Below are 13,701 nucleotides of genomic sequence, written 5' to 3'. Positions count from 1 at the left end.
GAGGGAAAATGCATGCGAAACCCCTTCCCATGGTCAATAATGGGTCAGGCCCTTTCCAAATTTTATCGAGTGGGTCTCTCCATTTGACCTTAATAGATGGGAGGGTAGATGGTGTTTGCCAGTGAAGAATAATAGGGGGTAAGACCGAGTTATTGTAAATATTAAAGAGATTTAACGTAGTTAAGGCTTTTGCTAGCTGGATATTGGGGGGATATGTTCCTCCTTTATCTTTATTTAGTTGAGCCTTCAGAGTTTTATGGGCCCTCTCGACAATGCCTTGTCCGTGTGGATTGTAGGGAATGCCCGTGGTATGAGTAATATTCCAGAGGGAACAAAATCTTTAAATTGTTTGCTTGTAAACATAGGTGCATTGTCTGTTTTCAAAAATAATGGGACACCCATAACGGCAAAACAAGAGAGCATATGGCTTACAAGCTTTTTAGCACTTTCTCCTGTCTGAGCTGTAGCCCACATAAATTTAGAAAAGGTATCAATTGAGACAAACACATATTTTTGTCTGCCAAAGTTTGGTATGTGGATGAGATCAATTTGCCAAATAGCATTAGCGTTTAAACCTCGGGGGTTAACCCCAAGGGTCTGGATAGCAGGTGTCTTTATGAGATTTGCACAAGAAGAGCATGTAGCGAGGATATTTTTTAACTGTGGTACAGGAACATCAGGGAATCGAGCTCGAAGGCCTTTAAGATTAACATGGGTTAGAGAATGAAAATTAGCAGGATCAGAGAGAGAGACTGGGAAAGTTCCTGTGGAGGCAAGGTGGTCAACTGCGGCATTCCCTTCGGACAGGGAACCAGGAAGAGGGCTGTGGGAATGAAGGGGTTGAATATACAGTGGTTGGGTTCGAGAACAGCATACAGGCGATTTGAATCAAGAGAGGGGAAAGTGGGTTGTCATCAATTTTCACATAAGAACGAGCAAGCCATGGAAGTAAGTTAACAGTATACACACTGTCAGAAAAAAGGTAGAAGGATTCTGGTACAGCTTTTAGTGCAAGGAAAACAGCATAAAGTTCTTTGTACTGAGGGGAATTCTCAGGAAGCTCAGTAAAGAGAGGTTTAGGAGATTGTTTGTCTGGGTAATATATAAGGGCAGCAGCTCCCCTTTTTCCGCCATCAGTAAATATTGTAGGAGCGGAGGGAATGGGATCCCGAGAGAAAAGTTTAGGTGCTAGTAGAGGCAGAAGAGGTAAAGAAGCTATCAATTTATTAGAAGGAAAATGGTTATCTATTTGTCCTGGAAACCCCACGAAGCTTATGGCAAAGCGGGAATGATGGCGTATAAGCCACTCTGTATCTGTGAGAGAAAAGGGCAGAATGATTAAATCCGGTTCTTTCCCTAAGACCTGCACAGACCTATTTCTCCCTTGGCGAACCATGAATGCTAACACGTCTATCTCAGTGAGAAGTCTTGGAGCTCCTCCTACTGGCGTGTGAAGCCATTCGAGAACCCCATGGTCTTCCCACAGTGCCCCTACTACTGTGGGGGTGGAGTTGAAGATTAGAAGGTTTACCGGAGAGGAGGGGGAGAATCGAACAAGGTGCATGTCCTGGAGGGCCTGGTTAACCCTTTCCAGTGCCAAGGAGGCCTCAGGAGTTAACTTACGTTTTGAAGAGGGCTGTTTGTTTCCTTTCAACAGGTCAAATAGTGATTGGAGGCAGCTTGTGGGCAGATAGAGATACTGCCTAAGCCAATTTAAATTTCCTAGAAAACTTTGTAAAGAAGCAAGAGTAAGGTTAGAAGGGAAGGTAACATTAGGTTTTAAGGGACGAATTTGCATTAGAGAAATCTCTGAACTTAGGAAGGATATTGGAGGGATTAGCTGTATCTTCTCAGGGGCTACATTAAAGCCGCTTTTCTTTAATGCAGGAATGAGAAAATCACGTAAGGCATAGAGATCTGTATCTGATTTTCCCCATATTAAAATATCATCTGTATAATGAAAAATATTAAGGCCCTTATGAATATATGGGACAAGGGCAGATTTAACAGCCTCCTGACAAATAGTAGGACTATTGGCCATACCCTGGGGCAGCACCACCCATTCAAATCTATCAGCAGGGCTGGCGTTATTAATAGATGGAACAGAGAAGGCAAAACGTTTACAATCTTGCGGATGAAGGGGATAGAGAAAAAACAATCTTGTATATCAATAGCTATGATTGGAATTCCCGTGGGAATTGCAGAAGCAAGAGGCAAACCCCTTTGGGGGGAGCCCCAGACCTGCATGGTTTTATTTACTACATGGAGATCTTGAAGGAGGTGCCATTTTCCCGAGCGCTTTTTAATCACAAAGACAGGAGTATTCCATGGGCTTTGAGAATGATGAATGTGTCCCAAGGACAACTGCTCTTGGACTAGGTCTTTTAAAATTTTTAGCTTATACCTAGGTAAAGGCCACTGTTCCACCCAGACAGGCTCATTAGAAAGCCAGCTTAAGCGGGGTGTTTGGCTATGAACAGTGGCATTTAGTATTGGGGGTGCTGAGTAGACCTGGTATCGCAGGAACGAGTTTTACACTCTGCAGAGGCGTCTGTGGATATCCTAACATCAAGACATTCCAGAAGATCCCTGCCCAGTAAGTTGGTGCTAATATTAGCTACCAAAGGGCGGAAGTGTGCGGTAGAACCTTCTGGGCCTTCCCACATGAGCGAGTCTCGTGTGCAAAATGCTCTGGTCATCCCTCCTATTCCATGTATACTGGGTCCAGGGATAAGTTCCCAATCTTGGGGAACCTTTTCTTGCCTTAAAATCGTCTTTTCTGCCCCCGTGTCAATCAAAAATTTAAAAGGAATATTGCCAATCTTTACTGTCATAGAAGGGTGGCCCCATTCTAAAACAGGAGTGGTCCACAAAATCTCAGGCCCTGAATTTGTACCATTCAGGGGCAAACCATCTTTATGAAATTGGGACCAACAATCTCTCTTCCAATGAAACCCCTTACGACATTTTGGACAAACAGTACGTGGTCTCTGGCTCCCTGACTGAAAGCGGGGTTGCTCTGGCTGGAGGCGTGGTTTTCCTGACTGGAGGCGTGGTCGCAACTTATCAGGACATTGGTTACGCCAATGTCCTTGGCGACTGCACTGAAAGCAGGCCCTGTTTTGCTTACGTGGGGCAACTGCATAGACCTGTGTCGTAGCGGGTGCCCCATAATTGCCTGATGTAAGTTCCTGTGTCGCTAGAATCCAATTATCTGGGTGTAGGTGTTTAAGATTAAGACATACCTGACGGAATTGTGGTGTCATGCCTTCCCAGACAATAGAGCGCAGGAGTAGTGTGCAGACGTCAGGATTATAAACCTTTCTCTCTAAGCTTCTCTTCACCCTTGAGATGAAGCTTGCCAGTGATTCATCAGAGCCTTAGTGAAAAGAGTTAATGGGAGCTGACGAATCGACATTGGGTGGGGTCACCCTTTCCCATGCTTGTGTTGCACAGATGCGTACCTGTTCAAAATAACCGGTTAGAAACCTGGCTTCTGCCTGCTGAGCTCCAGATTCATAAGCTCCTGCTCCAAACAAAGCATCAGAATTCCATTCTACCTGTTTGTTACTATTTTCCTGCGATTGCCTAGAGCACTCATCGCGGAAGCATGCCTGCCACTGAAGATAGAGTGGGTCTGGGAGTACAGCACGATCCAGATCTTTCCAGTCTTGTGGTGTATTATGAGATGCTGGTAAAAGCTTCTTAAGACGGACTTGGTCCATGAAGAATGCATTCCGTCCTCCCTGACCACCTGCCTGAGTGTTCCAATATCTTTAGAGGAATATGGCTGTCACGGCTGAGGGATTTGTTTAGAAGGGGCCAAGTTTACCAGGAACATGTGGATTTGGTCCGATGGTGTGGGAGAGGGAGCTACAGAAGTGGAAAGTGCCGTAGAAACTGCTGTAGTGGCCACAGGGGAGACTAAATGCATATCTACGGGGACGGAGCTCCCGGGGGTGGACTGCACATGGTTTAAAGTCCTTAAATGCTGAAAAAAATCCTTTAGCTCTGTATCTCAGCCACTAGGTCCCTTAATGATGATGTATCAGCAGGGGGCGGGGTCAGGAACGCAGAAGCTGCAGGCGGAGCTGAAACGGGGCGACAGGGGCAGGGGGGTTCAGGGACGCAGAAACCTCAGGTGGAGCTGAAACCGGGCGGCAGGGGCCTGGGGCGGGGTCAGGAACATGGAAGCTGCAGGCGGAGCTGAAACCGGGGCAGCAGGGCAGGGGGGGTTCAGGGACACAGAAACCTCAGGCGGAGCTGAAACCGGGGCGGCAGGGGGCAGGGTCAGAGGAGGAGCGTCCGAACACATGTGCGTGTCTGTGGGAACGGGTCTTGGGTTTAGCCGCTGATCGCTTAGGACATCTAAGTCTTAAGCACATGTGATTTAACTCTCGTACCTCAGCCTCAAGGTCACTTATCCTTATGGCATACCACGTTTTACGTATCTTGAAAGTGGCGACCACAGTTAAAAAAATCCAAGGGGTAGCGAAAATTAAACCGTTTATGACAGTGCGAATCTGTCCCAGGCCAAGAGATAATGACTGGGACACCTCCTCATAAAACGAAAGATTTCCCATGGTGGAGGGAAATGCGGGGCCACAGAAGTGGGCGGATGCCACTTACCTGTGTCTGGGCGGTTTCGGGGACCTCAGGCCAGGCGTGGTGTGGGTACAGAACAGGATGGGTGCCAGATATTGTTGTGGTGGTCTGGTGTTGGGCTGCACCGCCGAGGAGAGAGTGGACATCCAGAGCAAAGGGGTACACAAATCTTTATTATAGGATGGGGGGGTTTGGTTCAGACCACGTGGAGCCAGCCTGCAATGGCCGTCCCCACTACCTGACCACGGGGGGAGAGCAGGGAGCGAGATCTCAGAGAGGGAGAGCTGAGAGCCCAGAGAGAGAGGGGGGTGAGGGGGCTTTTTATTGGGCGACAACCATGGGTGACGTGTAGGGCCAGGATTGGTTGAAGGGGGCACTGCTAGGATTTTGCGGGGCGTAGTAAAACCTGGGGATGGAGACTGCATCAGAATAACTCCTCAGCAACACTCCTCTCCATTTCTTTCTGTCCTATCTAACAACAAGTACATCAATATCAACAATAACTACAGCAACAACAACAAAAAAACAAGGGCAACAAAAGGGAAAATAAATTTTTAAAAAACCTAAGAGGTCTATTCTAGGCTAATGGTTACTTGGATGTATACTTTTTACACTACAGTTGAAGGTCATCAAAGAATATCCACAACTCATTTGACATTCGATTTTCCAAGTGACATTCCCTTCACACACACACACACACACACACACACACACACACACACACACACACACACACACACACACACAGATGCTCCTGGAAATAGTGTGTCTCTGACAGCATCCATGTGAATATCCTGCCATGATATTTACTCTGTTTAGTATTATATAATTATATCACCACTGTGAGAAATGGGGGCAAGGCTTGTGGCATCTCTATTGTTTCTAATCAATGCATGGGGATCTATAGTTATCAGAAAAAAATTCCAAATGACTAATGAAAAACTCAAAGCTGAAGATACAAATTGCTTCAGGGAATCATGCTGTCAGCTGTTCAGTAATGATCTGACCTTTGACTGATGACATCACAGCCCAGTGGCCCTAGCTACAGCGGAATCTTCAGTCTTGGAGACTGAGCTGACAGTGCAAGTAGTGCTGTGTCCAGCTCTCTCTTTAGTGTCAAGGAGTGAAGAATAGAGGATGTCTGAGTCTACCAGAAAGTCTCCGCGGCTTTCCGAGTGTCTGGACTGTCTGTCCTGCTTCAGGTAGAGTCTGTTCACATGCCCTGGGTGACCGGCAGAGCAGGAGGAGGGCAGTCCCAGGACGTGCTCTGTGTGATGCCCACTGACAGAATCCTCAGCTTCAGCCCTGGTCTCATGAACAGTTACCTGTGCTCATGAGATTCCCTCCTGCTGATGCCAGAGAGCAGACTTGACCTGCTAGGATCAGAGTCCTGTGGGCTTACTCAGGGCACAGCCAAGAATACCTTAGTACTTCCTTAAATTGAGAAACATTTGGATGTTGGATTTATTATCTGCTGATCTTGGGATTCCTGCCCCCCTCAACCCCCAAGTGATGACTGAGTTAAGATTAGAGTCAGTTTTCCAGAATCCTTTTTTCTAAGGGTGTATGTTAACTTGAGACCACAGTGGAATGACCCCTTCACACTCTTGGATGTCATGTAATCTGTAATTTGACTTCTATAAGGTCATATATCTGTTTACATTTTATTATTATCATTGTTGAGAGTGAGAGTCAGAAGCAGAAGAGAAAGTGAAGGGGTTAAGGAGATTGGGAAAGGAAGAGGAAGAGGAAGGAGAAGAGGGAGGGGAAGGAGACAGCCAGAGAGTCATTGGCATATGCAAAACTGGGAGTGACACTTGGGGCTACATGATTTTCAGTTCATCTGGACACTGTACTGTGGACTGGAGTTAGCTGTTTGAAACATTTGTCTTCTCTCCTTTGTCCTCTAACTGTTCCCTCACCCTTTTTATCAATTAGTGGAGGGACTAATTCACTACAGTGCAGTTTGTTGACATGGGGTAAGATTTCTCATCACTCAGTGAGAGGTGTCTGCGGAACATTCTCCTCCCCACTCAGCTCGTCTCCCAGCACCAAGCACCAGGACCCCAATACCCTCGCTCACCCTCGCTCCCTCTTAGAGTCTCCTTTCTACCAGGTCCCCAGACTCTGCTGATTCCTTGTCCCCCGACACTAAAGTGACAGTCCCTGTGTCCTGTCCTTCAAGCTGCCCTCCATCTCCACTGGCCCTGAGTGAGCTCAACTCTCACAGGACCTCTGTCTAGTTCAGGACTCCTGAATCGGGGTGCTGAGTCCTTCTGGGGAACTGAGACTCCTCTGCAATGCTTGTGAGTGCTGGCATCAGCAGGAGTCCTTGTGTCCAGCCTCCCCAGTGACAGGCTGCCCTGTGGGTCTGCTGTGTTGCAGTTCTGCTGTGGAGGAGAGCGGCCCGGAAGAGGAGAACATCCCAGAGGTGCCTCGAGACCACATCCAGTTCACAGGACTTGGCAAATTTCAGAAGGGTCGAAGGTGGCAGAAAAGGCAACTGATCTTATATTCCAACGTGCTGCTCATCTCCAACACAAAGTGCGTACCTGTTCCCCCTGCTCCTGACTCCACAGCTGCCTCTTCTCTGCTGCCCTGAGGATAGAAGAGGTGGCTTTTCTGCAAGGTTTCTGTCCAGCACTGGGCAGGCAGCAGAGGGGAAGCAAGGAGACTGGGCAGGTCCCCGAGTTCTGGGGAAGGGCAGCCAGGGTGGAGAGGCTGAAGGAGAGATGCAGAGTCAGAGGCCAGGGGGCCCCCAGACTGGAGGACCCTCCCACAGCCTGCTCTTCCTTCACGTGTCTGCCCTTCCCGCTCGGCCCCAGGGAGACAGGACAAGCCATAGCCCGTCCCTGCTTCCCAGGACTCACACTCACACTAAATTTCTGCAAAGTGTTTGCAATCACAGACTGCACATGGTGACAGGGACCAGGGACTGAAGGAATGAGTGGTTTATTAACTGAATTTATCCTGTGTGACACGAGGCAATGAATTCAGTGAGTGGACTACACTGTTGAGCAATGTCCTCCTCAATTTTTTTTTTTAACCAGAGCACAGCTCAGCTCTGGCATTTGGGGTGCAGGGGATTGAACCTAGGACTTTGGAGCCTCAGGCATGAGAGTATCTTTTCATAACCATTATAGTGTCTATACACCACCCTCAAATTTCTTTTAAAGTACCTGAGAGACAAAGAAGGAGATGGGGAAGGGAACAGAGAGGAGAGACACCCAGTGACAGCTCCCACCGTGCAGTTCCCTTTGCTCCTGTCCATGGTCCTTCTCATGGTACATGAGCCTCTGCCTGGTTTTAGGTGGGCACAGTACTTAAGCAGCTTTTTATGTTTTGCCAGAACATAAAAACATAACATAACATGTTGACAGACATGTATATGTAAAATTATGAATACAAATTTATGAAAGCAAATTTTAAATAACTTAAGCTTTAAAGGCATGAAAAACTCTTAGAAACTGAGACTGGGTGGCTGCGTGGTGGTGGCACACCTGGTTGAGCATCCATGGCCTAAGACCCAGGTTCAATCCCCACTCCCCATCTGCAGAGGGAAAGATTCATGAGCAGTTAGCAAGGCTGGAGGTTTCATTCCTCTCTTCCACTCAGTCACCTTACCATCCTATTTCTCGCAGTCCTATTAAAAAAACAAAACAAAACAAAAAACAGGAAAATGACCCACAAGAACAGTGGATTCATCATGTAGCCACTAAGCCACAGAATAACCCCAGTGGCAACTAAAAAAAAAACAGATAATGAAAATTCAACTTGTTTGGGACTCATGGAAAATATGTTTAACGAACATTGTAATGCATGATTTATTTCATTAGTATCCTCAAGTACTTTCAGGTTGACAATAATTAACTAATAAGTTAATTGCAATTTCCATACAATTAATAAGGGAAATATGATCATGGATCATTATGGCTAATAAGTAAGCAACAGGAAAGATGCTAAATGAGTGAAAGATTCTCTTAGCGAGCTCATAAATATAGGGGGGTATCTAATTGTTCTACAATGTTCAGGAAAATGGCTGCTTTCCTCCCACTGGTAAGGAGTGTTCAGGGACATCCTGGGCCAGGGTCCAGTCAGCACACAGCACTCAGGCCCCAGCCCTCCCTCTGCTGTGCTCTCAAGGCTCAGCTCAGAGGGGAAGGAGCCACAGAAACACACCCACCATCTCCCCAGGAGAAACCCAGCTGCTCCCAGAATGCTGGAGATGCCAGCTAACTGCTCTGTGCTCTGTTCCCTCTCCAGGTTGAAGAGTGACTGCAGAATCAAGTACACGTTGACCCTGCGGGACATGTCAGTGACATTCAACAAGAGGAAAGGAAAGAAAGCCCGAACATCGCTGGTCTTGGGCTGGAGAGACCGCATCTTCGTGGTCTGTTTTCAGTAAGACTGCAGCCTGACCCTGTCTCCTCATGACTCTCGGGGGGAGCACAGCTCCATCTGGGGGTCTATTAGCCACACATGCTCTGACCCCCACAAGGACAGCTGTGTGCTCTCAACTGTCCCCCAATGGCTCTGATTCAAGCAAACACATGCAGCTTCTAAGCTCTCTGAAGGTGGGGACCAGGGGCTTGAACCTGGGTCCTTGTGCATGGTAACATGTGCAGTTAACCACTGGCACCACAACCTGACCCCCAACCCAATTTCCTCTCCATCAGGAAGATTTCTTTGCCAACTCAGCAAACTATCAGTCAGAGAGCTGAGCCTCTCACCACCCAGTGATCAGGACAGACCTCCTGACTCACACAGTCCCACCAATAACAACCTGATGTTGATGTTTCCATGTTGAAGATTTTTTTTTGTTTCCTGTAGATAATTACCCCTGGAAGGGATACCTTTATTTTACTTTTTGTTAACTTTTTATTGGTGGGGGGGGAAGTACTCACAATATGTTTGTGTGAATTTTGTGCATTTTATCTTCTTTTCTCCCCTTCTCTTGGATTTCAGTTCAGTTACGAAAATGGAGCAATGGTACAATGAGCTTCATAGGTATGTCCTTAGTTCAGGTATTACAAATCTTTTTTTTTAAAGACTTTATTTTATTAATTAGAAAGACAGGGGAAGAGAGAGAAAGAAACAGACATCATTCTGGTACATGTGCTTCCAGGGATTGAACTAGGATCTCATGCTTGCATACTTTTTCCTTTGTGACACCTCCCAGGCCATGGTATTTCAAATCTTCAAGTTCTCAGAATGCAGAGTCCTAGCAGTCAATGCTTCTCCCTCTTGTCCCCCTTCTCTCCACTCTGTGATGGGAGCTAACATCACCCTGGACCATGTATTCACCTGACCTGACTTAAGGGCAGGTTTCTCTGTGGGATGGTTCTCAAAGCAAATGCACCTGCCAGCCCTACAGCCCAGGGAGGTTCTGGCCTGGACTCCAGGCAGGAAAGCTGTGAAGACAGGATCTGTAGGCCTGATTTCATAGAGCTGACAACATAGGTATGTTTTCTAGGATTGCTCTCATTTTCCAGAAATACATTTGCATATATCTTCATTAGATCTTGCTGAGTATGTTGATATCTTGAAAATGTAGTGAAAAAGACTGAAGTGACTAGTCAAAATGTAAGTTGACTTGAAAATAATCTAACAGATATTCTTCTGTTTTGGGTCAGTGTGGACTTGATTAGCAACATTCAGAATGAGATTCTGGGCATCCAGAACACCTCCCGAAAGCAGGTGGAAGACATCACTGTAAGTATTTCTAAGACTAGAACTTACAATCCAAGCTCCTGCCTTGGACAGAAAGAGGTCTAGATATGAGGGAAGAACCCAGAATGTACCAGACAGAAAAGTGTATTTTTCTACAGACACACCTGTCTGTGTATACACAGAAAAGGAAGCTGGGACTATATGCAACAATCCTTGGTGGTCACATGACAAACTTGGAAAGAACACTGCATCTGAAAAGTTACCTTTTTTTTTTTCAGATTTCCCCTAATATCCATCCTTGATGTCTCTTGCACCAAATAATTTTCACGAGGCAGCTTTTCTATTAGCATGGATTTCTTTTTCCAATTAACTCTTGCATATACAAAGTGGTTTGCATTCTTTTCTGTAGATAATTTATCCCTGGAAAGGATTTTTGCTTACTTTTTATTCAAGGGGGTATTACTGGTTTACAGTAAACAGTAAACAGTTGTTGGCACATATGTATATTTTCTCAGTTTTCTGCAAAACACTCTCACCCCCAGCCCAGCTCCTCCTCCCCCATCATGCACCAGCACCTGAAAGACCACTCACCCTAGTCCTTTACTTTGCTGCAGTACACCAAACCCTATTTAGGGATGGCCCTTTCAAGTCAAGAGAAAATACTGACCTCAATTTTCTTTTCCTTTCCTTTCCTTTCTTTTCTTCTTTTTTTTTTAAAGTAATTTATTTCTTTATTGGGGAATGAATGTTTTACATTCCACAGTAAATACAATAGTTTGTACATGCATAACATTCCCCAGTTTCCCATTTAAGAATACAACCCCCACTATGTCATTTATCATCCTTCATGGACCTGTATTCTCCCCACCCACCCACCCCAGAGTATTTTACTTTGGTGCGATATGCCAATTACATTTCGGGTTCTACTTTTGTTTTCGTTTCTGATCTTGTTTTTCAACTTCTGCCTGAGAGTGAGATCATCCCATATTCATCCTTCTGCTTCTGACTTATTTCCCATAACATGAATTTTTCAAGGTCCATCCAAGATCGGCTGAAAACAGTGAAGTCACCATTTTTTACAACTGAGTAGTATTCCATTGTATATAGATACCACAACTTGCTCAGCCACTCATCTGTTGTTGGACACCTGGGCTGCTTCCAGGTTTTGGCTATTAAAAATTGTGCTGCCAAGAACATATGTGTACACAGATCTTTTTTGATGGATGTGTTGGGTTCCTTAGGATATATCCCCAGGAGAGGAATTGCAGGGTCATAGGGTAGGTCCATTTCTAGCCTTCGGAGAGTGCTCCAGACTGTTCTCCATAGAGGGTGGACCAATTGACATTCCCACCAGCAGTGTAGGTGGGTTCCTTTGACCCCACACCCTCTCCAGCATTTGCTACTGTTACCTTTTCTGATGTATGACATTCTCACAGGAGTGAAGTGATACCTCATTGTTGTCTTGATTTGCATTTCTCTGACAATCAGAGACTTGGAGCATTTTTCCATGTGTTTCTCAGCCTTTTGGATCTCTTCTGTGGTGAATATTCTGTCCAAGTCCTCCCCCATTTTTGGATGGGGTTATTTGTTGACTTGTTGTTGAGTCTGGCAAGCTCTTTATATATGCTGGTTATTAAACTCTTATCTGATGTATGGCATGTAAAGATCTTCTCCCATTCTGTGAGACATCTCTTGGTTTGGGTAGTTGTTTCTTTTGCTGTGAAGAAGCTTTTTAATTTGATGTAGTCCCATAGGTTTATACTTGCCTTAGTCTTCTTTGTAATTGGATTCGTTTCATTGAAAATGTCTTTAAAATTTATGCAGAAAAGAGTTCTGCCAATATTTTCCTCTAAGTATCTGATAGTTTCTGGTCTAACCTCCAAGTCCTTGATCCACCTGGAATTTACTTTTGTATTTGGTGAAATACAATGATTCAGTTTCATTCTTCTGCATGTTTCAACCCATTGTTTCCAACACCATTTGTTGAAGAGACTCTGCTTTCCCCATTTAATAGTCTGGCACCTTTGTCAAAGATTAGATGTCCTTAGGTGTGGGGCCTCATTTCTGGGCTCTCCATTCTATTTCACTGTCCAGTGTGTTTATTCATGTTCCAGTACCAAGCAGTTTTGATGACAATGGCCCTATAATACAGTTTGAAATCTGGATGTGTGGTGACTCTGGTTCTGTTCTTTTTTCTCAAGATTGTTTTGGCTATTCTAGGTCTTTTTTGGTTCCAGATAAACATTTGTAGCATTTTTTTCTATTCTCCTAAAAATGTGCTTGGGATCTTGATAGGGATTGCATTAAATTTGTAGATGGCTCTGGGTAATATATTCATTTTGATGATGTTAATTCTTCCAACCCATGAACATGGAATATCTTTCTTTGTGTCTTTTTCAATTTCTTTGAGTAGTGACTCATAATTTTCAGTATACAAGTCTTTCACTTCTTTGGGTAGATTTACTCCTAGATATTTTATTGTTTTTGTTGCTATAGGAAAAGGAATTGATTTCTGGATTTAAATTTCTTCTAACTTAGTGTTTGCATAGAGGAATGCCACTGACTTTTGAATGTTAATTTTATAGCCTGACACCTTACTGTATTGCCTGATGATTTCCAAAAGCTTCTTGCTGGAATCCTTAGGTTTTTCCATGTTAACTGTTATGTCATCTGCAAATAAGTAGAGTTTGACTTCTTCTCTTCCAATCTTTATCCCTTTAATTCCTTGCTCCTGCCTGATTGCTATGGCAAGAACTACAACACTATGTTGACTAGTAATGGTGATAGTGGGCATCCCTGTCTAGTGCCTGATCTGAGTGGAAATGCTTCTAGTTTTACACCATTGAGTATGATGTTGGCTGTAGGTTTGCTATATATAGACTCCACTATCTTCAGGAATTTTCCATCTATTCCCATTTTTGTAGTGTTTTGATCATAAAGGGATGTTGTATTTTGTCAAAGGCTTTCTCTGCATCTATTGATAGGACCATGTGTTTTTTGGTCTTGCTTTTGTTGATGTGGTGGATCACATTGTTTGATTTACATATATTAAACCAACCTTGCATGCCTGGGATAAACCCCACTTGGTCATGATCAACAATCTTTTTGATATACTGTTGTATCCGGTTGGGTAGAATTTTGGTGAATATTTTCGCATCTATGTTCATCAGAGATATTGGTCTGTAGTTTTCTTTTTTGGTTGTGTCCCTGTCTGCTTTTGGTATCAGAGGGATGTGGGCTTCATAGAAGCTGGCAGGGAGTATTCCAGTGTCTTCAATATTCTGGAAGACTTTTAAAAGTAGAGGTATTAGTTCTTCTTTGAAGGTTTTGTAGAATTCATTTGTAAAGCCATCTGGTCCAGGACTTGTATTTTTGGGGAGATATTTGATAACTGTTTCAATTTCATTAGCTGTGATGGGCCTGTTC

Source organism: Erinaceus europaeus, chromosome 2, assembly GCF_950295315.1.
Source record: "Erinaceus europaeus chromosome 2, mEriEur2.1, whole genome shotgun sequence".
Taxonomy (NCBI): Eukaryota; Metazoa; Chordata; class Mammalia; order Eulipotyphla; family Erinaceidae; genus Erinaceus; species Erinaceus europaeus.
Note: the sequence above shows the minus strand (reverse complement) of the source record.